At 40.1% G+C, this 26,103-nt stretch overlaps 1 protein-coding gene and 1 long non-coding RNA gene across 8 annotated transcripts in view; one reads left to right on the plus strand and one right to left on the minus strand.

The window, feature by feature from the left end:
- Positions 1-26,103, plus strand: part of PLPPR1 (phospholipid phosphatase related 1) — a 132,592-nt gene that overhangs the window by 27,714 nt on the left and 78,775 nt on the right. The gene's annotated exons all lie outside the window — the stretch shown is intronic.
- Positions 8,971-24,345, minus strand: LOC308185386. Its single transcript, XR_013943340.1, has 3 exons — positions 24,192-24,345; positions 20,656-20,747; positions 8,971-13,422 (listed from the first exon to the last, which is right to left on the minus strand). It is a non-coding gene; the product is annotated as an uncharacterized lncRNA (long non-coding RNA).

Genomic DNA, 26,103 nt, shown 5'->3' on the forward strand with positions numbered 1-26,103 from the left:
AATGCTGCGTCAAAGTTCAGAATTTCTATGAAAGTATGATGTCTTTTTAAATTGCCATGATTTCTAAATGGCAACAGGAAATAGTTATAGTCAACTGACATATTAAGATACACAATTTTCTAGTATTTTTTGTTTGATTGTTTGCTTTGTTTGTTTGTTTCTATTGGGAAGGAGTAATGCATAATGCCAGGTTAGGAACAAAGCATTATTATGTTTTCAAAGGGCTAGAGAACTGAATATTTTTATTCTGATCATTAACAATACTTCAGCATGTTCGTAACTAGAGTATTAGCCTTTCTACTTTCTAGTTTTGTTTGCATTCAAAAGAGACATTTCAAGTTTAGAGGAATTTGTGAGTCCATACACAGTGTCCACACGATAGTACTGTTGCATTGCTTTTGTTCAGACTTTGACAAGGAAAAAAAAAAGAAAAAAAAGAAAAAAAGAAAGCACAGCACACTTTCAAATCCTCCATTACAGCATTAATATAAAAACAGTTTTAAGATCAGTCTGCCCTTGCCAAAAGCTTTTTAAAAATTCTGTGTTATCTTTAACATTTTCTTTTCCTTTCAGTGAACAGCGGTAGGTATTGGATATGTGCTGAACTGAACTGGACTGAGCTTCAACCTTTACTATATGCGCTAAGAGATCCAGGTATAACCCTGGTTATTTTTGTGAAGCTGTCACTGATTTTAGTGGGTGTTTTACACAGTAACTGATAGGTATGTGACCTGGGAAGAGTGAGTTTATAGTCTTGCTATGTGGAGGTGTAGATGGCTGCCTGCAAAAAAAACAGTACCAGTCCTGTTAATCTTGTCCTATGTCAGAACAGTAACTGACTATGATTAGTTCAAGTTACTGTCCCATCAAAGTAAACCAAAGTAATGTAAATAACCACTTAGTTCCTGTGCTTTGGACAAGAGACATTTGCCTTTTTCTTCACTTTGCCTTAAATAGGCGGAACGTTTTCTTCTTGTTCAGGCCTGTCACATAAAGAATTAGTAATGGGGACAAGCTTTTGAACTTAAAAATCTCTCTTATAAAAGAATGGATCTATGAAATAATGAAGCTATGCCTTCTAGTTCTTCAGAGTGCCATGTCTTTGATGAGTCTTTTCCTCTTACATAAAACCAAAGCCTTCTTATTCTGTATCATGGAAGAGATGCAGTGCAACTGGCATAGGGTTGCACTTGGAGTTTAAATATTTTTCCAGTCAAGTACCTAGATGAGGCAAGAAAGAGTGAGATCCTTGACTGACTATTCGGTCTTTGTGTTTTCTCAGTATGCAGTTCCTGTAATATGAATGAGCAGTTTTTAGCTGCTCTGCATGTGTCTATGTGTTGTCAGGAAAGAAACACTCATTTTGTCCAAGCTGGCTACTTAATTTTCAGAAACGTTTACATTGCTAAACTTCAGAACAGGTAATCACAGTGGAAAAGTCCTTGAGTATCAGTAGGAAGAAAGAGTAAAGCTACATGCTTTGTGGCCTTCCATAAAGAATAAATTGTTTTTGATAGAGAAAGAGGAAGTGTGGATTTATCTCTTCTCACAGGTAACTAGTGATAGGACTAGAGGTAATGGCATCAGGTTGCACCAGGGGAGGTTCAGGTTGGAAATGAGGAGACATTTCTTCTCAGAAAGAGGAGTCAGGCATTGGAACGGGTTGCCCAGGGAGGTGGTGGGGTCACCGTCCCCAGGGGTGTTCAAGGAAAGGTTGGACGTGGTGCTTAGGGACATGGTTTAGTGGGTGACAGTGGTGGTAGGGGGATGGTTGGAACATGATCCTGGAGGTCTTTTCCAACCTTTATGATTCTATGATACTATGGTGCTAGACTGAAAAAGTTTCTCATCTTCCCTTTGGAACTGCAACAACTGGGCAGCAGATCACCTCTGCTTGCTGCCTGTTGGGAAGGCCTTGGATAAGAAATCTCTCCAAGGTCTACTAAGAAATGAATAATGCATAGGCATGAGGTTTGTCCTCACTTCTACCACAGGAAATCCATTTCATGGCATTCCACCATTCTTTGATTCAGAGCCAGCTGCCCCATGGCTCCCTCTCATATCCCATACAGCTTGTCATGAGTGCGACCCCTGGCTGGAGTGCCACAAGGAGAAAGGACATCTGAAAATGCACTCCTCTGTGATAACCCTATTCCCCAGGAAAGGTAGTGCAAGCCCCTTGCTCTCCTGTGAACTCCTTGTTGGCTTTTGGCCCCTAGTTGGGGGTGGATCCATGCAGGCCAGTGCAGTACCTCGGTAACTGCCTGGGGTAATGCCATGAGCACGTTTCAGTCCTGCTCCTGCTTTGGAGGAGGGAAGGATTTTACTGTGGTGTTGGCTCTCATGCTCAGGTTTAAGCAGAGTCATTGTAAGTCATGGCTGTTATACTGAGAAAAAAAAAAAAAAAGTGGTGAAAATAGTACTTTGTATAGTTAAGTATAATTAATTCGGTCTTTTGTGTTTCACTTCAGTATGAAAAAAAAAACACAAACATGTAAGTTATGTGATCTTCATTTTAAGATGTAGTATCATATCTCGTTGATTTGGATGGAAGCATATTCTAATGCAATGTCTTTAGGTGGATTATAAACTCTTTATGTTTAGTATGGGTGCTGTACAGTAGAGCTTGTGATTGGTACTCCATGGGAATTAACCTTGACAGTTGCATAAAATACCTTTGACAGTGTGGATGAATGGTGTTATGTCAGGAGGATAACATACAGGAGGGTGATGGTTCTGAGAAAAGCAAAAAATTTGCGTTTTGCAAATGGCAAATTTTATTTCCTCTTTGGCAACCTCTGCAAGTCAAGCAAATGCAGCCAACAATGACATCTGCTGCAGGACTGACAATGCAGCTCTCACAACCAGGAAGTGAAACCTCTTTCTCTTTCGTGGTTTGTGCATTGGGTGTTTGCTGCTTTTCCGTGTTTTTTGTTTGTTTGTTTGTTTGTTTGTTTGTTTGTTTTTTAATAAGGTAAAGTGTTAGAAATTCTTCCTGTAGGCCAGAATAAAGTAGTTTAGGCAATGCCAGAAGTAAAGCGTATTTCCAAAGTAAAAAAGCAACAGAAGACGTAGGTCTCCTAGTGTAAATTTTCTTATTTTTGAGCTGAACATATGGCCCAGCCTCACGTCAGCAGCAGGGTGGGAACAATATGGTGTTTCATTGTGGTGCAGATGCTGGGGTTAGCCTTCCTCAGCCCTTAACCCAGGCTGAGGAGCAGCCCTGAAAGGGAAACAACCCACTGCAAGCTGTGAGACATGGGGAATGTAGTCAGTGCAATGTGAGCTCTTACACAACGTGTAATTAAAAGCTCTTGCATTTATGGACCTTGCTAATGAACTGCAGTGCTTTGGTTTAACAATTTCCAGGAACCTAAAATGCAGCAACAGCAAGAAAATCTGTAAGACCTGCTGATTTGTCAGAGTCTTACAGCCTTTGTCTGAGGAAGTCAGACTTCAGCAGTGCACTGTACACTGTAGTCTCTTCACGATGAATATGCTTTGGGCACTGTGCCAGGATGTAATTATTCAGTATGATGAAGTAGAATCCTATCTATTGATCCTGTTTATGTTTCAGAACTCATCCTTTCATTTTATTTTCCCACATGCCAAATGAAATTTAATATGTGTTGTTATTCGAATGTAGTAGTACAGTTCATGGTATTAAATTGTGCAAAAACACTAGCAGATGATGGTGTTATTGCAGACTTCCTTTGAAATGCCTTAATGGAAAGAAAAAAAAAAAAGAAAGTAAAAAAAAGTCTATTATTAGCAGTGGGTCTGTGTAGAAGAAGTAAAAAAGAAACGCAACAAACATCTGACACCACTGAACTATCAGGTGTTTTAATAAGGCCATGATCTCGAACAGGACAGGTTAGAATACATCAATTAAAATCCAGCAGTTTCACTCAGTTAATACAATAGCTATGGGCCAATGTGGTTTGTTCTTGTTCCTAACTAGAATTGAGCTTTATGTTCTTCATTAATTGCAGGATTACTTTTTTTAGAGTGCAGAAGGTTGCTGACCTTTAACAATTAACAGCAACTGTCAGTCACATTTAATCTTAACTCCTGTCTGGTTGAATAATAAACTGTTACTGTGGCAGTGTCCTTATGTAGTGTACACTTTGTGAAGATTATTTGTCCTTCATTTGTTGGAGAATACAACAATGTAACTGTAACAGAGCAGGAAGAATCTGTGTTTTGTACTAATACATAGGAAGGTGTCTTTGGGAAAAATAATCCAAAGTGACTTAAGCAAACCTATTGATGTTATGTCTCTTAGTCACTTTTGGCAGTATCTTACGCAAGGAGCGGTTCCATCAAGATCTTCTGTGGAGGATGTCACAATCTGGCTATTTCCTGTTTTGACACGAATATTTACAATAATTTAGGAGTACAGTAACATTTGCATTTGAAACCTGGATGCCAGTGTAACCTGCCCTGCGCTGTTGCTCGCCTGTAGTTTGGTAGTTCAGATAAGGATCAAGATGAGTCCTGGTCATGTAACTCTGAGGAGAAACATAGAAAAAGGTGCTGTTCTGTGAGCTAGACAAACAAGTTACTGACACAAATACAGAGGTAAACTTAGCTGGGCCAGGGAAGTGCAAGTAGCTGTGTGGGTTGGGTTTTTATTTGGGATTCCTTCCTTTCCATCCCTTTCCTCCTTCCCTCAGAAGGTGGTTTTGAGGGTCTTTTTCAAAGGTTTTGGATAGAAGCTAGTCTGTGTGTTCAAATAAAAAATCTGACTGCAAGTTAAGAGGCTACAGTGCAAAGTGTATGCTGCATATCCATGTTTTTTTCTCAGTGTGGTATGAACTTGTCTCGGTTGAGTGAGAGTTTCTCTTCGTGCTGTCACAACTTAGCCTTTTAACTTTGGCGGTTGTCTCCAGCGTGTCAGACAAGATAGAAGCAGTCACATAAGCAGGGCTGCAAAGGACTTACTTCCTCTGCTGTTTTTGTTTCAGCAGTGTCACCCCAGGTCACGAGAAGCCGTGTGGTGCAATAGCATTGCTGATAATTGCTACTAAAATAACTGGGGGGGAAAAAAAAATATCTTACCATTCTCTAGGAGGTTTGTAGTGAAGAAAAAGAGTTTGGTAGTTTTTTAGCATGACACAACATAAAGAAACACACTTTGCTGAGTGTTGAGTTGCTATAACCTAGCAGTTGTAACATGCTTTCTGGTTTGATCTGAGGGATAATCATGTAGTATATAGTTCACAGAGCTCTTTGTACAAATTTGTTTAGAATTATAAATGCTGAATTGTGGAAAATAAAAAAGCTGTGAAGCTCAGAGATGAATTCACTTGACTTTCATGAAGTCCCCTGCCATTGTAGTGCCAAGTGCTGTGTCTCCAGAGTCCTAGTCTGGTGTCCCAAATGTGTGGAACAAGTAGGCCTTTTATTAGGAGTGCATAGCATAGATCTTTGGATACTGTGGTATGTTTTACAGATGGTCACTTCCAAGTAGGGATCCAGGGAAAAAAAGAAGTCTCTAGGTAAAAACATGATCCTGAACTCCTGGACCTGAAAATGGCCTATTTCAAGAAAAACAAGTATTCCTGTCCTGCAAAAAGCTTATTTTTCTTTCCAGTGCAGAACAAAACCACAAATGTATGTGTCCACAAATTTATGGTTTCCCAGGACACATTTTATGCTTTTCGCAGCTATTTCTTGATCTAATGCATGGATATTAGAGAATCCTAGCCATCTCTCTTTGCTGTATAGATGAGAGAGAAGGGGAATCTCGATTTGACATAGAAAATCTACTAGTAGAGAAAATATGTGAAATGTAATACAAAAGTTGTATGCAGTTATGATTCTGTGAAGAAACTTCCATGAGTAATTCAGAAGTAAATATAAATGAAATCAAAATACGTACAGATGTCAAGCTGACAGCTTCTTGTTGGGATCATTAATATAACTCAGTATTTTCAACCCTTTTTGGTTTTCAGGACAACTTAAAATTTCAAAAGTATCATCCATCATAACTTTCCTAATGATATGAAAATCCTGCAATTAGTCAGAAGAAATAAGAGTAAAATATGTTTAGTGTACATATTTTCCTATAGGATCACACCATTTGATTTCAGTTTTTTGTTAACCCAGACAAAGAGTGGTAAGGGGTTACAATTAATTCAAAGTAATGAACCTTTAATGTCATCCTACTTCTGAGGCTTGAGCCTTCTAATGAAGCTGGAAAGCATAGATTTCAGGTAAATAATATTTTGAAGATTATTTTAAAATCCGTATTTTAAAATTGTTAATTGCAACATTTCCTTGTTTACTGCTGTGTTTCTTGTACGGTGAGAAAGAAACATTTCTGGGAAGCTCCACACCACCGGAAGCATTTTTTTTTTCTAGAAACATATATTCAGGATCTCACTTAGGATGTGGCTGATACCTAGATCAAGTCTAGTCTCATCAGGTTACACGTATTTTCTACAGAGGAAAGAGTCTCATGCCATGGTATTGTTGTACTTACTGAATACAGAGCTGTTGTGACGAATATTTTTCCAACTGATTTCAGCAGGCTCAGGAAATATCTGCTGTGTAATGACCTGTACAATCAATGGCATCCTTTTCAAAATGTCAGGGTCTGTTTCAGACCTTTGTTTGTATTTTAAATACGGTTGCTTAACTAATGGAAAAGAATAGATTTGTTGTTCCGAAATTCCACTTAGAAATTATCTGACTTTTCTAAATGAAATGGCTTAAAACAATAAAAGGGACAGCATGTTGCCATATTGAAAAGCAATTCACCAGGTGTGTGAACATACTTGTGCAACTTCTCTGAATTTTGTAGAAAACTAACACACGTTTATGGACTCCACTGCATCTAATTATGTGTGTCCAGTGGTTCCTAAGGTGGTGAGATGACTGAAAGTGTATCTGGTAGAAGTCAAAATTATTTTTTCTCTTTTCCACCCTTCAGTTTTCCTAGTGCCTGACTAATACAAACTTGTTTATTGCACCTTCTATGTCCTGGGTGGGAAGGGAGGACAGTAGCTATTAAGCTTACAAATGAAGGCAGCAATTTCAAAGAACTGGGATAGTATTTGTCACTTGGCTGCCTAACAACTACATCTGAAGTTGATTCTTGGAATTTACAGATGGTAACTTAAGCTGATGAGTGAATCATTAGGACGAAGAATCTTATGTCTCCACTACTGTAATGAAATCTGTACAAAATGTTTATTTGCTGATATCTACTTAATTACAGCTGTCAGAAGCAAAATCAATGGTAGGAACAAATAGGGTGGAATGGTACATCTCATATTCACTGTTACAGGAATGAATACCAAAAATCTCAACTTGTCTCTTGTTTGAAAGATTCATAATTTCACCTGAAATAAGAACAAATATTGAATGACATTCAATGGATTTTCAGTTGTTGTTTTTTCCCAGTCACTGTATTTATTGTATATTTTCCATTGTAGTCTCTTTTGCTTTACTAGACAGCTGTGACTGAAAGAAAGAATCCACAATAAAGGTGGAAAAGATTAAATAAAATGTTGGCAAGTGGATGGTATTTTTCTCAGAACTGTTAGGTAGAAATTACCCAGAGTGTAATTTCTTTTCATACCAGGAAAAAAAAAAAAAAAAAAAGCAGGCTTTCAAATTTCAGGTGAAAAAGTTAGGTATGTTCAATGAAAACCTGCTCCAAATGTCAGAGTCTCGCTGTGCCCTGGGATCCTTCTGGGCTGGGGACAGCAACCTGTCAGGTCTGTAGTAACATTTAGGAGGCTGTGGGTACCATAGGATTGTGCTGTGCAGGTCTAGGGAAGTGATTGTCCCCCTGTACTCGGCTCTGGTGAGGCCGCACCTCGAGTACTGTGTTCAGTTTTGGGCCCCTCGCTACAGGAAGGACATGGAGGTGCTCGAGAGAGTCCAGAGAAGGGCAACGAAGCTGGTGAGGGGTCTGGAGAACAAGTCTTACGAGGAGCGGCTGAGGGAGCTGGGCTTGTTCAGCCTGGAGAAGAGGAGGCTCAGGGGCGACCTTATCGCTCTCTACAGGTACCTTAAAGGAGGCTGTAGAGAGGTGGGGGGTGGTCTGTTCTCCCACGTGCCTGGTGACAGGACGAGGGGGAATGGGCTAAAGTTGCACCAGGGGAGGTTTAGGTTGGATGTTAGGAAGAATTTCTTTACTGAAAGGGTTGTTAGGCATTGGAATGGGCTGCCCAGGGAGGTGGTTGAGTCACCATCCCTGGAGGTCTTTAAAAGACGTTTAGATGTAGCCCTTAGTGATATGGTTTAGTGGAGGACTTGTTAGTGTTAGGGCTGAAGTTGGACTAGGTGATCTTGGAGGTCTCTTCCAACCTAGATGATTCTGTGATTCTGTGATTCTGTGATCAGGGTCTTGCTTCCTTTGGTTACATTATGTCAAGCAGGGTTGCTGCCCACTGTATGTTTTCCCCTGTTTGTTTGGAATACTTTTCTGCTTCTGTGGTAGACTGTTGGAGGAAATTCTTCAGTTACTGGAGTAATGGCAGAAGCAGTGTTCTTCGGATCTCTTGCCACCTTCCTGATATGGGGATGGAGGTAGTCGATGTTGTGGTTGTGTCAGGGCACAACCTTCTGGACTCGGCAAAAGCGTGCCTTCCCCTGTCTTGCTCTGGGGATTTGTGTCTTCTTTTGTTTATTTCTGCCCTTTCAGACTCACACATTTACACTTTTATGCCATTTATACTAATCCTAATGTTTCTGTTACACAGCTCAGTCTGTTCAGTCTAGCTGGCTGTCCCACAGCTGTTAGCTCACCAATACTGCCCTGTTTCTCAAATTTTCTAGATCAGTTTTCTAGGCCTTAGAAGAATGATCCAGTTGTTCTCTCCCTCCTTCATCTCGCACTTTCTTGTGGTGTTTCTCATGGTATAATCCTCTCCCAGCGAGAGCTTTGCATAACGTGGTAACTGAGCAACATGCTGTGCCTGAAGCTCTGAAAGTATTTTACAGCTTTGATTTCTGAATTCTCCACATCTTTATTTACAGAACCATGTACTGCACTTTCAGCTATATCAGCAGAACCAAAAAAGGTGAATACATCTAGAAACAGGCTTCTGACATTGTTTCTGGTCTGATTTTCCTGGTAGTGTAGCAGTAGGGTACTGGACTATGATGTAGCAGGCAAGGTTCCTACTCACCATGCAGCTCACTGCTGCTGTATGTGACCTTTCGCAGGGGTGTCCTGACAGCCTTCTGGTGTCCTCTTTGCTAAAACGAAGATTAGAATATTGTAAGGTCTTTAGAGGTGTCCTACTTGGGGCTGTTATTCAAAAATTAAGACTCGTAGTTGGTACTGTTGTGATTTGATGTGTTTCTCTAGAGCCTATAAACCTGTAAAATTAGGGAAAAATACTTAATATGAGATACTTCATCTAATCTGGCACTTTTTTGTTCACTTGCTTTTTAATTGCAAAGTGGCTTCTTCTTCGTCGTGGTCCTTGCATGTTTCTAACCAAATGCTGAGGCTGAGCTGTTCTGCAGTTTGACCCTCCTAGGGAGGTGCATTATTTCTGCTTTGGGTCATTGTTTCAGGGGATTTTTTCAATTTCAAAAAGAAAATTTTATGGGTTGTTTTTCTCCTTCCTCTTCTAAATTTAATGCAGAAAATTATGTCAAATGCTGAAAATAAAGTTGTAATGCTGACTTTCAGAAGTATTTTTCAGTTTATTGCAAGCTAAATGCTTGAAACATATGGGTTAGAGCTAATCTTATTGAACATTTACATTATCCATTAACTCCATGCTGGATTTCATTCTGAAAACCTTCAGGGTGTTGAAGCCTCTGTTTTAAATGAGTTTTTGTGTCTTGTGTGAAGAGGTCATCTTCATACAGATGTAGGAACGTCTCCCACATGTGGAAATTCTTTGCTGTTTGAAGACAGTCTGAAGTCTGAAGTCAGCTGGTGCCTTCACTGTCCTCGTGAGTGTCAGAAATCAGCAATGCAGCAGGCAGTGTTTAGCACATTCCCGAGAAAAAAAAGCAAGGGAAAGTTAGTGATACTTGAAACTACTTTTATTAGACTCTCAGAGTATGCTGTAAAAGTTGGGGTGGCAGCTACAGAGAAGTCCACGTTGCTTTCATTAATATGCCACAGGGTGTATAAAGGCCTGCTTTATCCTAGGTAGTATGTAATCTTTTTGTACCATTTATGGCATTACAGGTGCAATAGCTCATGAAACATCACATCCTGTCCCTTCAGCGCATTGGTGTAAACACAGAGTAACTGCAGGTGTCAGCTGGCTGGCATCATAGTGATGTGGTGCAGGTCTGAATGACATCTATAGAACAGAGGCTACAATGGTGCTACAGTTCACACAGAAAGACGAAGTTGTGTTTTTGGCTTCAATGAACAATCTGATGAATAAAAGTGAAAATATAAATTGGGAGCAAGTTTTTTATTTTCCAAGAGTGTGAGACTTTGCCTGATTGTTTGAAACAGGTAGGGCTGAGGATGTTTCTGGGATGCAGTCTGCTTTTTTTACTACCTCACTGCTTTTCTGCCTTCTTCAGGCAAATAATGTTGCTCAGTCTGAATATGGTAGATGCAGAAATAATACTGAGGGCATGAAGTTTGAAGAAATGATTACACGGTAATGAAAAGAAGCTAGTAGAAAGAATGCCATTGCTGATGGCAAGCAAATGAACACCATTTAGAAGTCACACTCCAACAGAATCTTGGATTACTGTTCTTTAATTCTTGACTGTAATGACAAACGCTTGAACAAAAAGTCTTTTTATAATAAGGACTTTGTTGTGTTTTTAAGTACTTCTCAGTTCAGAAGTTGTGTTTGGGGACATGAGGGAAAATGGAGCAAAAGTAAAGACCATTTCAGTTATCCAAAGAAACATATAGGAGCTTGTATGTATGCAGCAGTTTTTACATGCAAAACTGAAGGCGCTAGAGTCTATCAGCATTTTTTTTGATCTCATTTCCATTGCTTAGTAGTATGTGACGTTAGACAGTTCATAGGACAAGTAAGCCTCTGTACTGATTTTCTCAAATCTGCTGTAAAACATGTTTTAATATTCTCCTGTTTCTTGTTGCTTTTGCCCTTTCAGTCACTCCTGGGACTGAGCAAATACTGCTAACATCAAAACATTTTTCTCAGTTAGCTTAAGGTGTTTCAAGTTTTACCCATTATTCCTGCTAAAACAGTCCATTGTCAGTAATTCATCAAAGATGTCATACCTGTTTTAGACCAAATCAGATAGGATGCAAGCCATCGAGCCTAAAGAGTCCAACCTTTCTGTCTGTAAATAATTCTTCTTGGAACTTGTTAATGATAATTACAAGGAAAACCTGAGAAAGTGAAAGACTTGTAGGTTCTAATTTCATTATCTTGAAAGTTTGGCAGTTTTCTATATTACAGAGCTCTATTTTTCAGGTTATTCTTCGATTACAGGTCTGCTCTGGCTGAAGGGCCAGCAGAGGAGGTTCCTTCTTCACTTGGAAAGAGACTGAATTTCATGTTGAGTATCAGAGATGAAATGATGCTGAGCTCTTGCAGCTCTTGCACTGACATTGTGTCAGTGTCTGTCTTTTCACATCACATGACCCACCATTTGTTTTATGCCACATTGGCTAAATTAACTTGTGGCTAAATGAACTTCTGAAGTCAAGAATCATGTGTTTTACTAGCTTTAAAGGTTCACACATCTTAGCTTTTAAAATACTAAGCTTAGGGCTGTATTTGCTTACTGGAAAGTCCATGTTTTTTTCTGACTACCTGGAAAATTTTCAGCACGTGCATGAACCCCCAAGACTGAGTCTTTAAGTATTTTCAGTTCCCTATTGCTGGAGGTAAGGATCTTTGTAGATGTCGAAATGGTTATTATCACCTGCAATGTGGTGGGAATATGTGCTCCTTAAAGAGCGAAGTGAGTTACATCACAACCACTGCCAATATATCCTTGTGACAGTTTTTCTGACTTTATGGCAACAGAAAAACACATGATGTTAAAAAAATAAATGGGGGGGTATATTTATCACAATGGTTATTCATATGAGGAATGCATTTAGATGGCTTTTATCTTTCTACACACCTCTAAGTTGGAAAAGGGCATAAAGCTTGGCTGTTACTGACTCTGATGGTACTTTGTTTTTAGTGTAACTAGGGTAGAATTAGGTATAATCTGTTGTTCCATTTGAGACTGAAACTAAACCTGTGTCTTAGGATAGATACACTATCCAAAATGTAGTTCCTGACGGTTCATCATCATGAATGGGCTGCAATTGCTTTTAAAAGGTTCCTGGTTTCCAAAGACTGAGAGCATTCTCCAAAATATGAGCATAACAAGTATCAGTCTCCACGATTCAAAAATCTGAAATCAGAATGTTACTGACTGCAGGGTTGTAAAAACGAGGGAAACAACTTTATTCCCAGCTGCTTCCAAAAAACACCTTCTTTTACTCACTTTTGAACATGTATATTTGAGGGATGTGTCTCTTTCTGTCCAGCTGTAAGGACTACAAAACATATAGAAACCAAAAATTATGATTAAAGACCTCATCTTTCACTCTTCCCCAGCTCCAGAGGCTCTGATAGTAAATTGCTAAAGATTGCAGCATATGTGATATCTTCAGTGAAGACATGCTGAATTAAGTGGTGGGTTTTCTGGTAAATAGATATTTGCAGCAACATGGTAGCTCACAACAGAGAACAAAGCTGGCAGGACATTGGAAGGTAGCCTGGGAAGGAAGGTTATGTCATTTTCTTAGTGGAGAAATCACTTCCATGTATTGTGCTGGAGAAGGTCTGATCTGGTTCATCATCGTGCTCAAGAAACATTTCTATGAGGCAGGGTGAGCAGTCATCTGAGGTCATGCCTTTGTGAGAGAGCATGGATGGGCAAAGGGAGCTGGGCTTTTACTCTTTCTTTCTCTACAGGCAAAATCTATGAACTGTCCTGATGGTGGATATCCCTGTGGTGGGGCAGGCTGGTGCCTTGCTTGTTCAGTCTGAACGAAAGAAGGAAAGAGAGAAGGGAGGGACAGGAGAAGGAAAGCAGGGAGGAAAAACCAGAAGACAGGATATATATTTCCAAGTGAGACAGGATTCACATTAATAGGAATAAATATAAGATGCAATGCAAACAGTATTTAGGAAGACCAGGATGTATGGAAAGTGGATTTTTTTTTCTGTGTTTTGGGTTTGTTTTTGTTAAAACATTTCTCTTGCTGGATTTACCCATCAAATTCCCAGAGGACAACTGTAACAGGAGTAGAACAAGCAGAGAATTAAAATCTGGTCTCAGAGGTACAAAACCTCCATCTCACTCATTAGAGAGTAGCATGGGGAAATACAGCATACATGGGGAGAAGTGACTTGTTTCGTTTGCCGTGATGCTCAGCAGCTCAGCATTCAGTCCTTTTCACCGACTTCTGGGGCACTGCAGTAGGCTTGCAAATATCACCTAGGAGAACACCTCCATTAGTCAAACCAGCGTTTGCAGAACAACTTGCCTTTCCTTTCTAAAAAGTTATGCTAAGGCTTATTTGTGTTTGTTTTGGTTATGGTTTTTACAGCCCTCCCTCTGCTTCTTAGAACTGAAGTGAGTAAGAATGGTAAAATCTTCACGCTAAAGTTAGGCAGAAGGCATGTTCACCAGCCAACTAAAGGATTCCTAAGCTTATACCTATCATTTAGAATATACAAAGTCATGAATATTTAAAACAAAAGAAACAAAGGGAAATGTGAAAAAATTGCTGCTTGACACACTCAGAAAACACTGTTGATCCACTAATAAAATGCATAAACTCTCAGGAGGGATGTGTGAGAACAGGGAAGGGAGAGGAAAACTGTGCTTATTTGTTTAATCTGGCATTTTGAAAGTTAGAGCTTGTTCAGTCTTTTTTTGCTAATTAAAAAAAAAAAAAAAAAAAAAAGCTTTTATCCATAGTAAACTTACAAAATGTTCAAGCTGAAAATTGAAGGTGACTGCTCTACCTTGAAGACAAATACTTCCAGGGGCTTGTGTTCCTTCCAACTCTTTCCTCTATTTTCTCTGGCAAACATATATGCAAAATACTGTCCCTCAACTCAGTATAGTTAAAAGGGTTTTAAAAGCCCAAATAGCTTTCTGTTGAAAAGTTATGTTTTTGAAACTAATGCTTTTGCAGAGCTAAATTTTGGCTGTTGTGGCACTGTTGCATATGTTCTCTACAGTTTTACCCCGTCTAATGTTAGGCAAGGTTTCTCGTGGCCCCTGGGAGGATGTTTCACAGCCTACAGTGTGTAAGCCTACGCTTGCACATATCCTGTGCTCACACCTAAAAAGACAAAAAAAAAAAAATGCCAAGAAAATGTAGCTGGTGAAAGTTTGAGGTTGACAAACAGTTTGTGTCACCTTTTTTTAACTCTGCTGGTGTAGGAGGCAATTAACTGTTTGACCCCGCACCCTATAGCTCGTTATCTCAGGGAACAGAGGTCAGTGCCGTCAGCCTGAGAAGTCCCTTTCTTATAGAGCAATGGAGGTTATGATGGTGACACGCTTACTTCTATGCGTCTTTTGTTTCTTTTGGCTTAGAAAATAGGACTTTAAAAACTGTATTAAGTTTATCTAACCTGAAGGTGAAATAAAGGCAACAGGTACATAAAAATTGTACTGATTTTAACAAAATAAATTTGCCTTCACACCTTAGATTTGTGGGTCTGTGTGTGAACAAAGGATAATTTTATAATATTATCCAGATAATTAAACTTATTTTCCATCTTTCGTTCTGCTGCAATATTGTACTGGCAGGTTGGACTGACATTTTGCACCCCCACAAACACACACACACCAGTTAGACCTTCCTGATTATCATCCTAACTAGAGGACAGTAGGCTTTGTTAGTGAGATGCATTTTTGGTATATGTGGATGAAAGAATGGTGGAATTTGATTTGTATGGAGATAAACAAAATAATCACGTTTCACTCCAGTGGTTTTAAATCAGCTAGGCAGCCTCTTCTAGCCAGCTGATATCCTGAGCCCGTCTTCTGATGTGTCTAAGCAAAAAAAATATATTAAAAAAAAAAATGTCATTTGTGAAAGAGTGATGTTAAACAGAGCTTCCAAAAGCTCCAAAAACAGAAGAAAAATAAAAGGTTATTATAGTAAAAAGAAAAAAGAAAAAAAAAAGATTTTCAAGTAAGAATAGTAAATTGTGAGTATCTGATTTTAGAGTTCTTGTTTGTAATTTGTCATTTCTTACCAGTTTGCTTTATCCCATTTCAAAATTGTTCTCAAATAGTTTGATTTCTGGATAATGGTTAGGCTTCATGACTTACAAACAAAAATCAACAAATAATACTGAAATTGGTGTGGAAAATGTATTGGAGAGTAGAAATCGAAGATGGAAACTACTTAGGTGAGAAAATGTTAAAGTATCTTGGGAAAAAATACAGAGCACTGGATAGCACCAAACCCTAGCGCCACTTAATGAAATACTCTGTGACTAGTAACTCAGAAAAAAAGTTTAAAAGAAATAACTGTATCAGGCAGTTAGGATTTTCCTTTTTTAATTCATCAAATAATGGGATGCTTTCTTTTGTTAATCTGTGGTTTATGTAGGCCAAAGAAATGTAACTTCTATGCAGAGACAATCATTTATTTTCTAATCAGTGTCTTAACAGTTTAATCACCATGCACCAAACTGTTACTGCTGTGGCTGAAATTGTACTAGCAGGCCAAGTTACTTGTTTTTTTGTTTGTTTGTTTTTTAAAGTAATTCCATTTAATAACAGAGGTAAAACTGTTGAACTGTTGTGTATACACATCCCAGTACCAGTCCCTTCCCCTGTGTTATACTGGCCCATCCAATGCTGCCCTTGAGTCCTTTGGTCAATGGCATTGGTCTTCATCAACAAGAAGAGAGAATGATGGTAAGCCACCCACATCTCAGGTCTCTGATGAAAAGAGGACACTGATGTTGATGGTGGGGTTTTCTTTCTTATTTGTCTTGGGTTTACTTGGGGTTACTTTCATATTTGTCCAGGCATAGGCAAATACTTATCCTTTCTTTATTGGTCCACAATTTCACATTACATCGTATTTCAGTCTGTGGGGTGTTTCCTCGTTGTTCCCTTGTAATTCTGGTAAACTTTTTTTGTTTTTCTTTTTTTTCCCCCAGTATTGCTTTTGTGGCCAATACTTGATTATTAGTGCATTGTTCACAGCCCTGGCACCACCAATACAATTTTAGATTGATACTGTGTGCAGTGGTTGTATCCCAGGTTCACAGATAGTTATATAGTGTGACTCTTAGTTGCAGAAATATATAAAAAGTACTGTAGCAATAAGCATTTCATCACACAAGTGCACAAAGCTGAGCTGAAGTGGATCAGGGGAACAGTTACGTGGTTGTCAGACAACTGCTGCAACAGCTACATGATCTAAATCAAAACCACAGGCCAGCCAAGACAACAGACAGGGCTTGAGGCCTTTGCACTGTTCATACAAAGCCCGTGGCCTGTCACTGGTGATGGCAATATCAGATTTATAAGGCTACGCTTCTCCCTTCAGTTCTGTAATTCTACCTCACTGAATTTATTCTTCAAGCTGCCTGTTATGTTTATAGTCCTGTATTCACTGAATCCCTCAAAGCTCGCAGATTTATTGAAAAATTCTGTAGGTGCATTACGTGCATGTTATAACTTGTACAAGAATCAGCAGTGTTTATTAGAACTGTGTGTGTTTTCATCCCATTTAATAGGAGAGCCCTTTCTCCATGATGGCTAACACAAGTTTGTGTCATGTTGATGGATGCGTTAAGCAGCGTGGGTCCGTGTCAGCCAGGCACGGAGCCCGGCTGGGACACTGGCTGCTGAGTCCCATTGCGTTTCTAGGGCTCTGCTTGACTGGCAATGGTGAATGGGTTTTGAACCTGCTTTTCTTCTGTAATTTTTTGGAGTGGGTCTCAGTTTAAGGTTTTTCACCTCAATATTTTTGTTTCACCCTTTTAAACCTTCTTGTAAATCTTAGGCAAAGTTATTGAATTTCACAGTTCTTGTGTTCCCTTTTCTGGGTATTTTGTGGCTCCAGATAGGTTCTTCACCTTCTCAGCAGCTTACCTTTTCTATTTGAATGAAACCATGCTTGCAGTGCTCTGTGGCAGTTAATGCATACCTTTCTTTTCAACCCTTGTTCTGTTATTTCTTCTGGTGCTTTCCCTGCCTGCCTGCCTTCTCCACACCCAACTTGCTTCCATTCATACTTTCTTCATGCAAATCTTAAAAGTTCTGTTGCAAATCTCTAGCTTTTTGTAAATGTTCTCTGCTGACAAGTCTCTGCTTGACCTTGATGCCTGCACAGATGAAATCAATGTCACAAGGGTCAAACCAATCCAGGCACTCAGAATAACTTTGTTAAATCCATTAGTCAGTGTGTTAACCTGGAGTTCACTTGTGGTTTGGCTACAAGACTCATTTCTGTCTTCAGTAAAAATGTGCAGTTGTTTCCTGCACTGCCCTGAGTGCCCTTAATTTGATTTGGGTTAGTGGTAGTGAATTATTTTGGCGGATTACCTCGACTGGCAACAATCTGCTAGATTAATTCAAGCTACACAAGGTATGCGGAAAAATCCAGACTTCTGTTGGTTATAGTTCATTTCTATGGCCCATGTGCAAATTCAAGTGTGCTGGCAGAAACACAGACATGGCAATGTACACAGCTGAATATGCTGTGTAACTATTCTGGCATGTTTGTATCAGTAAAAATTCACTTTCATTGCTGTGACAGTACGGGTGGTACCATGAAGGACAATTTAGACACGGTCTAAGAGTGAAGTTGTGCATACCTTTGGTGTCTGGCAGGTTCAGAATGCAAAGTTAGAGGCTGAGGCTTTGTTCAAAGGAAGACAGCTTGCTGATGTCATTTTTGCTGGTTTTTTAATGGTATCCTCACGTGAGAATGCTCAGCTAAAATTGTCTAGGGGCTCTTAGGAGGTCATCTAAGGCAGCTATATATAAGCAAATGTTTTCCCTAAATTATTGTTTTTTAGACTGTACAGAGTAGGAACTTCCTCCATGAAGAGTCCTGAACAGAGAGAAATATAAATCCAGTAGCCTTTTTCTATCTCTTACAAAAGTTTGGCTGCTGATATAGAGCATGCCAATTTAACAGAGGGATGAATTCAGCCCTCTGACAGTAATGACTTGATAAAAAGTAAATACGAAATCCCCCACACCTGAAGTCTCAGGCAGCCACTGGCAGTGGACAGACTGTCACGCAACAGATGCAGAAGTTATGGAACTCCTTTTTCCAACATCTCAAAAGTTTTTCTGGGTTTCTCTAAGTCCTACTATGTCCACAACTGATAGGGAGAGGACCATTTGCAAAAGCAGTCTCAAGTGTTAGATTTGGACAGTGAATCTGTTCATTTCGTCTTGAAGTTTATGTGGATACTGCCATGGTGAAAACATTATGCAGAAAGGTTTGTTCGTCTGGTGTCCCTTGTTGAACAGTTGCCAGCAGGAGATGCTCAAGAAAGGTGAAAGAATCCTTAATAGGCGAATGTGGGATCATCTTTGTGTCCCTTTTTCAGTTTTTCTGCCACTGGCTCTCATCCTGATCTCCAGTTACAAGAAACAGGCTAAAATCCTGAAGCAGGAGGCCTACAAACCCTCTTAAATTTTTTATCATCATCTGCATTAACTCTGGATTCTTAACCACCATATATCTATCTAGCCACCTTTCCAAAAATCTGCAATGCTATAACATATTAGGTGGAGTGTTTGGGGCAGGGTAGGCCCTTTACCTTTGGGTTAGGTAAGATGATATTTCTTACAGCCCCTTCAGCTGTCTAAGATTGATGAGAACATGCTTACTTTTCAGCTGTTTATGGGTATGTACCCTGAGAGTTGAAGAGATGTCCCTCTACACACCACATCACTCAAGTTAAAGATGGCAAAAGGTATTAGCTTGTACATATAAGCAGCCATTGCCTTAGTGCTGTAAGTTTAGTCTGGTTGTCTAGATGCAGTGGTTGCAAGTGTGCTGAAGTCTTTCTAAAGCTTTACGTGGTAGAAATCCATGATATATTAAACCAGATACTTCACACAATTTCCCTGGCTTGAATTCTGTCCTGCTACCTGTCATCATCAGCAGCACACTAAATACTTCCTTGCTTTTGTGAGGAGGCTCATCGCTGTTTTGCATCTTGGGCCTCAAATACGTCTTTGCAAACGAGTCCTGAAATGAAAAGATCCTTTTGCAAGTAACTCTCAAGAGAGCAGAGCTCTAAAGTAATTTATACTTTCGAGGTACTCGAATAGCAGTATCATATGTTCCTCACTGCTTAGGGAAGCCGGCTATATTTAGCCGTCACAGTCATTCTCTTATGAGCAAATATCTCCTGTTGTGATAATCGTTGTATTGCTTATCTTGGGACTCTTTTATGCCAATCAGTATTATTGTGAGCTTTGCTCCACGGGACCAAACTCATTACAGTGGATCTCATCCTCCCCACTGTCATCCATCTCTGTGTCAATTTCCTGCTGATTTATTTCCTTTGTGCCAGGATGTGCAGGGAGGTGGGGTTTGGAGACGTTCCAGTTTTACTAGGAGGAACAGGTAAAAAATCTCAACTGCTTCATACAAGCAGGGATCCTCGGGGTCCAGTTCTTATTTGTCAGCACTGAGAAGCATGGTTGCGCACTCGTTAATGCCAGATCAGTGCGCTGTGTGCTGGCAAGCAGTGGTAAATGCATTGGGGTGGGGTGGTGGGCCTGTGACTCTGATTCTGCTGAATTCACTGCATGCACAGTCTGGCTTTTACCTGGCTTTTTGGAATCTGCAAGAGGTCAGACAATACTCAATTCAGCACACAGCTTGCAAACATAGAGTTAAACAGTGAACCTCTTTTGAATAATTTTCAATTATAGCCATGAACCTTAATAGCCTTAATACCTGAACAATGCATCGAGGCACACAGCTCTGATTCAGGAATTGGCATGCTGAAATCTGAATTTGTAGTGACATTGAGACACAGTCCTAGCTGTTGATGAACTCTGTTCTTTATGGGAGCTTTACCCCTGCCTTCAGTTAACTGAGCAGTTAGCTCAGTGGTGCTTTCAAAAGTTCATCCCTGACCATTTTTATGGCAGCTGTGCTCTCTGCAGAGGTCATTAATGCCTCCGGCTGCAAGAGGAGCAGAATCGTCTCCCTGTGGATGCACCTGTCACGGGCAGTGGAGGGCAAGGAGTTGATCTGCATTTGGCTGCTTTTAAATGATAAGCTGTTGGGACCAGCTATGAAAGGAAAGTGTCACAGGCCTCTTCTGTGCCCGATCTGCAGGGCTTGGGTGTGGTTTTGCAACGCTCCTGTGGAGAAGTGTATGTGTGGGCTAAAGCAGCTTTCAGGTTTTGGAGGAATGAGGGTCAGTGCCTGGTCTGTTGGCCAAGATGCCAGCCTTCACATGGTGGTAGTTGCTTCTTTCTCGAGCAGACAGGTAACATATAAAGATATAAGCAGATAGGTAACGGTGGCTTGTGAGCAGAGCAATGGCCATATCTTGATTGATGCCTAGATTTATATCTGGGATGGTGCAACTCTGCCTGGCCACACGGGCAGCTCCAAGAAGACCTTTGTACCTTGAATTTAGAAGCTTGCTCACTGAGCTCCCTAAATGTCCACTTCCTTGGTTTTCACTGGAAAAGATGACCCACCTGCAGACATGGGTTACACAGTGGTGTGCTGACCCTTTTCAGATCCAGGTTCTTGCAGGACTATCTTGGATATCGACCAAGAGCTTGTAGAACTGGAAGAAAAAATCACAATCAAAATCTTCCTGTGAAGAGATTGGATGTGCAGGAGTTGGTGGTGAAGAGATAGAGTAAGGAAGTTCCAAAATAAAGGACACCAAAAAAAAACAAAAGAGAGAGAGAGAGAGAGAGAGAGAGAGAAAGATGAGTGTAAATAGGGAGAGGATAAAACTCAAGAATGTTTTTTTCAGTGAAATAATTAAAAGTGCAGTGCAGTTCCCTAAAGCCTGTAAGCATGTACTCTAAGGAAGGAAATGCAGGAAGAGAATGAGGCGCTAAAGGCTGCCTGACAGGAGAAAAGGCAGTTAGGATGGAAAATTAGGGTCCAAGCACACCTTCCTGCAACACCCAACCTATACACACATGCATTGGGACAGCAGCTACAGAAGAGGCTCAAACAGCAGTCTGAATACTGGTCTGGGCATTGCAAGTCCTGAGAGAGAAGGGTGTTGACTGCTCAGGCTGTGAAGCTGACGTGAAAATGTCAAAAGCAGCACTTGTGTGACATAACGCATTATCTCTTTGAAAAGGGTTGTTTTGGGGGCGTGAGGCTGGACAGAGGCCTGTGGTTCGACTTAGTTCAACCCCATCCTCTACCCAGATCATCACAAGCCTCAGTGCTCCTGTTAATGAGTTACTGGGAATCTTTAAAGTGAATTTTGGAGCACCCTTTGCTGCTGTAAAATTGAAGGTTGAAGAAGAAGGGATGAAAGGGAATCCGACCAAGTTGTTAATGAAACTATCACTCTGATCCCAGGACTGTAAACAGGCTTGGCCCCAAAATTAAGTCTTTTAAATAAAAAAATAAGTTCACTGAATAACTTCTTAAATAAAAAAGAACTATTTTGCTGTACCATTTCTGCATGAGAAAATGCTGTGCAAGCTTCCACTGCAGCTTCTCAGTGGGTGGCTGCAAGAGCTGGGTCAGATATGTCCCCTGCAGCCAAAAATCATCGTTCTGAGGAGGTGCATTGACTTGTGCAAGCTGTAAAAGGAATACAAAAAGCTGGGAAGTTATGTTGGAAGAAAGAGTATGCCAAATGAAAGTGTATTTGGGTCAGAAAAGATTGTCAGGGATCTCTAAAGCAGGGTGTAGGCAACCCAAGGGATGCATAAGGCAGTCTCCTGAGGTGTAGAAGAAAATATTTTCTACCATTTGTACATAAAACTTCAAAGAAAAAAGAGTGTTTATTTCATCTTTACCTCGTTCTTTTTTAATTTGCTTTTCTGCATAATGTGCATGTATCATTGCAGTACTCCAAGCATATGATTTACAAATAAATGCACATAATAGTCGGAGGGGTGCAGCGTGTCAGTACAACATGGTGTCTGTGCTGAGCATGGTGCTTGTGGGGGTAGTGCTTGGTAAGTGTCAAAGTGGGTATTTTGGCAGAGATTTGTGCATGAAAAGACATAACATCAAGTGCACCCAGGCCCTTGGTCTCGTTCTACGACCATCTCTCTGATCTTTCTAGGGCTCATGCAAAATTAGCATCTGGACACTGGGGAAAGCCTACAGTTGTGGTAGAAGTAAGCATTGGCCAGGGAGGTTCTTAAAAGGTGATGTGTACTGATACTGATCAGTACAATCAGCCATTGATACACCAGAAAATACTGGTTAGCAAGGTGCAGACCATGCTATGTGCAATTAGGACAGCTCTTCCAGGGAAGCAGGTAGTGAAACAGGATGAGAGATAAAGACTTGATTACAGCAGGAGCAAACAGAGAAAGAAGAGATGCTCGTACTAGCAGCAGAAGCCAGGGTGCTGTGATTGCTGAGGTGCTGCTGGGGCTGATCTCACAGGCTGTAAGGAACAGCCTGGGAGCAGCTGCAGAGCAGGCAGTGGGCAATATACACTGGAACTGCTTTAGCCATAACCAGGGGTTTGCAGCAGTATGGGCTGCTGCAGAGAGGGTGTGTGAAGCACAGCGTGAAAGCAGGAGCCTCCAGCATGGCGTGAGCCCCAAGGCAGGGAAACAAGGAATAGAAACATAGCGTTTGTACCTCTGTAACATCCCCAGCATGTCTTCTGGAACGTTTTGGAAGAAAAGGTGGAAATGTATGCAAAGAATATCTGATTGTTTTCAGAGAAGAAGCAACTAAACTAAAACAAAGGAATCAAGTGGAGCAAGTGTAAATGATAGAAGTGTGGAAATAGTTTACAATCTTTACAATCTTTGCTATTTGTCTTCCATAGCACAGAAGAATATATAACCCACTCCAACACTATGGATATTGTTAACTTGTCACTTCTTAGCTTTGCTTTGACTGTTTTTGTTTTGTTTGTATTATCATATATAAATATATTTGAAGAGAGTAGTGCAATAGTTTTTGGATAGGCCAGTTGTCATGGCTGAGTCACAGCAAGAGAAAAGCAGGAACAAACTAAGGAAAGATAGAAAATTGGGTATAATTTAAGTGCACATTGATCTCAAAACTGGGAGAAAAGCTTCTTTTTGTGAGAGTGCGAGTCCTTGTGTATACATATCTATAGAGAAGTTTTGTGCATTTATAAAACATAAAGTTTAGATCACTGCAAGCAGCAATAGTAGATCAGCTAAGTCTAGAAGTGTTTCCTATGGCAAACTTTATTTTTCAATGGATTGTGTAAGTATAGCTTTACAACATTGTGATTGGGGTGACCGCATCTTTTTTTGATATCATATTGGGGATTTTTCAAAACAGGAATGCATAAATTGGTGGCTCTTGGACAAAAAATAACAGATGGTAGAAACCAGTTCCTCTGCAATGCAAAACGCTCTATATGCAGTGTTCCAATTTGCTGGAAAGGATTTTTTCATTTTTAAAGGCCTGATGAAGTAATCATAGTAAATTAGAATAGTAGCATTTTAGAGGTGCACCAACAATGAAAGGCTATTAAAGAAGACACCGTGTTCTTCGTAGTGTCTTTAAAGGGATGCCAGCAAACAACAGAAGGCAGGATAGGCATGTTTATGTGCAATTGTCAGCTTTTAGTGTTTAGATGACTGTTTAATCATAATTTGACCACGTGCAATTGTGAATCTGTTCTGCTTATTTCCAGTCATCATCTGTGATACACTTTGAAGGTTCAAATTGTTTTCAAGTGCATACCAATTTACATGCTTGTAAGTGTCCACAAAGTATAAAATAAGCTAATTTACTACGTACAGTTTAACTGAATGCGATTTTAACCACACCAGACTCTAAGAAGTAACATTGTGGTCTCAGCTACAGGAATTGAGCTTTAAGAATACTTGCTTAGTCTTGCTGTCTTGGCCCTGAGGGGTGAAAATGAATGCATTTTTTTCTCCATAGAGTGCACTCTCTTGTGCTTATTAAATGCCTGGTGTTTACTATTAGCTCTCCATGATTTGGGGTTGAAATTTTCAATACAGCGTTCATCTGGTTTAAAAAAAAAATAAAAAGGCTTGTAATTGAATCAAAACATGTGACTCACCTGATTTTTCTTCCCTTCAGACTATCAGCCTTAGGTGCCCTCTGTTCGTTCCTGTGCTCATCGATATTCCCACTGTTTCATGCTTACACTGTGACCTGTGTGAATACTCCAAAAGCACTGGTTTCCTCAACCGTTGTAGTAGGAAAGTGGGAGGAGAGAGGGTGGGGTCTGGATATTTTCTTGGAGATCTCCATGTGAAGCCTGAGAGTCGCTAGCACCTTGCACAAGCCTCTTCTTCAAATAAAGGAGGAGATGGATATGCCATTGCTTGGTCTTCATGGAGAGGTGCGAAAGGGCTGTTTGTTTCTTCTCCCTTCAAGTGTCTGTCAGAGCATCCCGTAGACTCTTCTTTCACCTCTGCCAGCTGGATTGGCTGGACAGCTTGGCAAGGAAGCTGGTGTGTGGCGGTGCCAGGGAGCAGGGAGATGGGCAGATCGGTGCTGGGACTGGTTGCCTTAGACGTGTTCCAGTGCATCTGTTTGTGGCAGCAGGGAAGTCCCAGCTAACCTGTTTGCTTCCTCCTGCAGCTGAAAAGCTGCAAAACCAGAGCATAACTGTGTTCGTGATTGCACTCAAATGTGTGCTGGACCATGAGGTGTGGAGCAGGTGAGAGTAAGGGGGGAAAGAGGGGGAAAGAGGCACTTCTTAACACTGGGGAATAAAACCACCTCTGTGTGAAACTGTATTTTGTTACCCTAGACTCAAACAGAAATTCAGAGCTGAGAAAATCAGAAGTAATCCCAAAACATTTCAGGAAGGAGCTCTTCTTTTGACATCATCATCATGTTTTTCTGTCAATGGGCCATGTTTATAAGCTTTGATTAAAAAATAAATAAAAATTGAAGCTGTTCAGACTTCTAAGTCTCATCCTCACCCTGATCCTCCTCATTCCCCCGCCCCAGTATAATTTACACATTTTTCTGTAGAGCTTGAAGTGAAATATTTATCTGTGTTCTACTTGAATTTCACTGGGAAGTTATTTTTAAGTACTTACCTTCTGTCCGTATTTGGGACTGGGAAAAGTGTGTATGTTTTTGGTTGTTGTTTGTTTTGTTTTCAGGTTTCAGTATAGTTCTGGTCCTCCTTCTTTGGGTGGCACTGTGATCTTTGGTTTGTTTGGTGACCTGGTTTGTTCAGCACAGCACGAAATCCTGCAAATAAGAGGATGAGATGCATCATTTACTAAAACAACCCAATTAAAATACAATGAAGACGTGAAGCAGGGGCTTACTTGGACTTAGGCTCAGCAGGGATGGCATGTAAAAAGACTATGGAGCATCTATTTTTGAAATACATTTTTAATATCATGATTCCCCAAATTATTTCTGTGCATAGCTGTGAAACCCTCTTACAAATTAAAGACCATTTATTTATGGTTTTGCTGGCACATAAGCAACCGATTTTTTTTTGAGTTGCTAAACAAATTTCAATGGGACTGTTGACAAATGGTGTTGCAGAAAGGAAAAAACGAAAACAAACAACAGCAGTAGATGTTTTCTGGACTAAAATACGAGTGTTTATCTGAACAAGGGAAATTTCTTTGGACAATTTTTTCTTCATATTAAAATCTCTTCTGCAAAATCCTGATAAATCTGGGAGGAGAAATGAGAAATGTTTTCTAGAACCTGTAACACTGATATCCCTTTATTATAGTAGACAGGATTTTCAGGTTTGTGGTTTCGTATCACTGCAGAATTCACGATTGGTTTCCTTGTCTGCACTCCTTCCTGTAGCAGTTTTCTGTATCTCGTTCAATTGTCCTCTACTTTTGCATTGTTACCCTCTGTATTCCACAACCTTGTTTTCTTTTGCTTTCTTCTTTCTCTTCAACTTTTTCCGCTTTTTTCCACCTTTTTTTCCACAAAAGCCTGAGGAGAGGGCAGATCTTTCTCTTTTTCCATTGAAACTGTCC

The sequence above is a fragment of the Anser brachyrhynchus genome (genome assembly GCF_964034855.1).
Source record: "Anser brachyrhynchus genome assembly, chromosome: Z".
In the NCBI taxonomy this organism is placed as follows: domain Eukaryota; kingdom Metazoa; phylum Chordata; class Aves; order Anseriformes; family Anatidae; genus Anser; species Anser brachyrhynchus.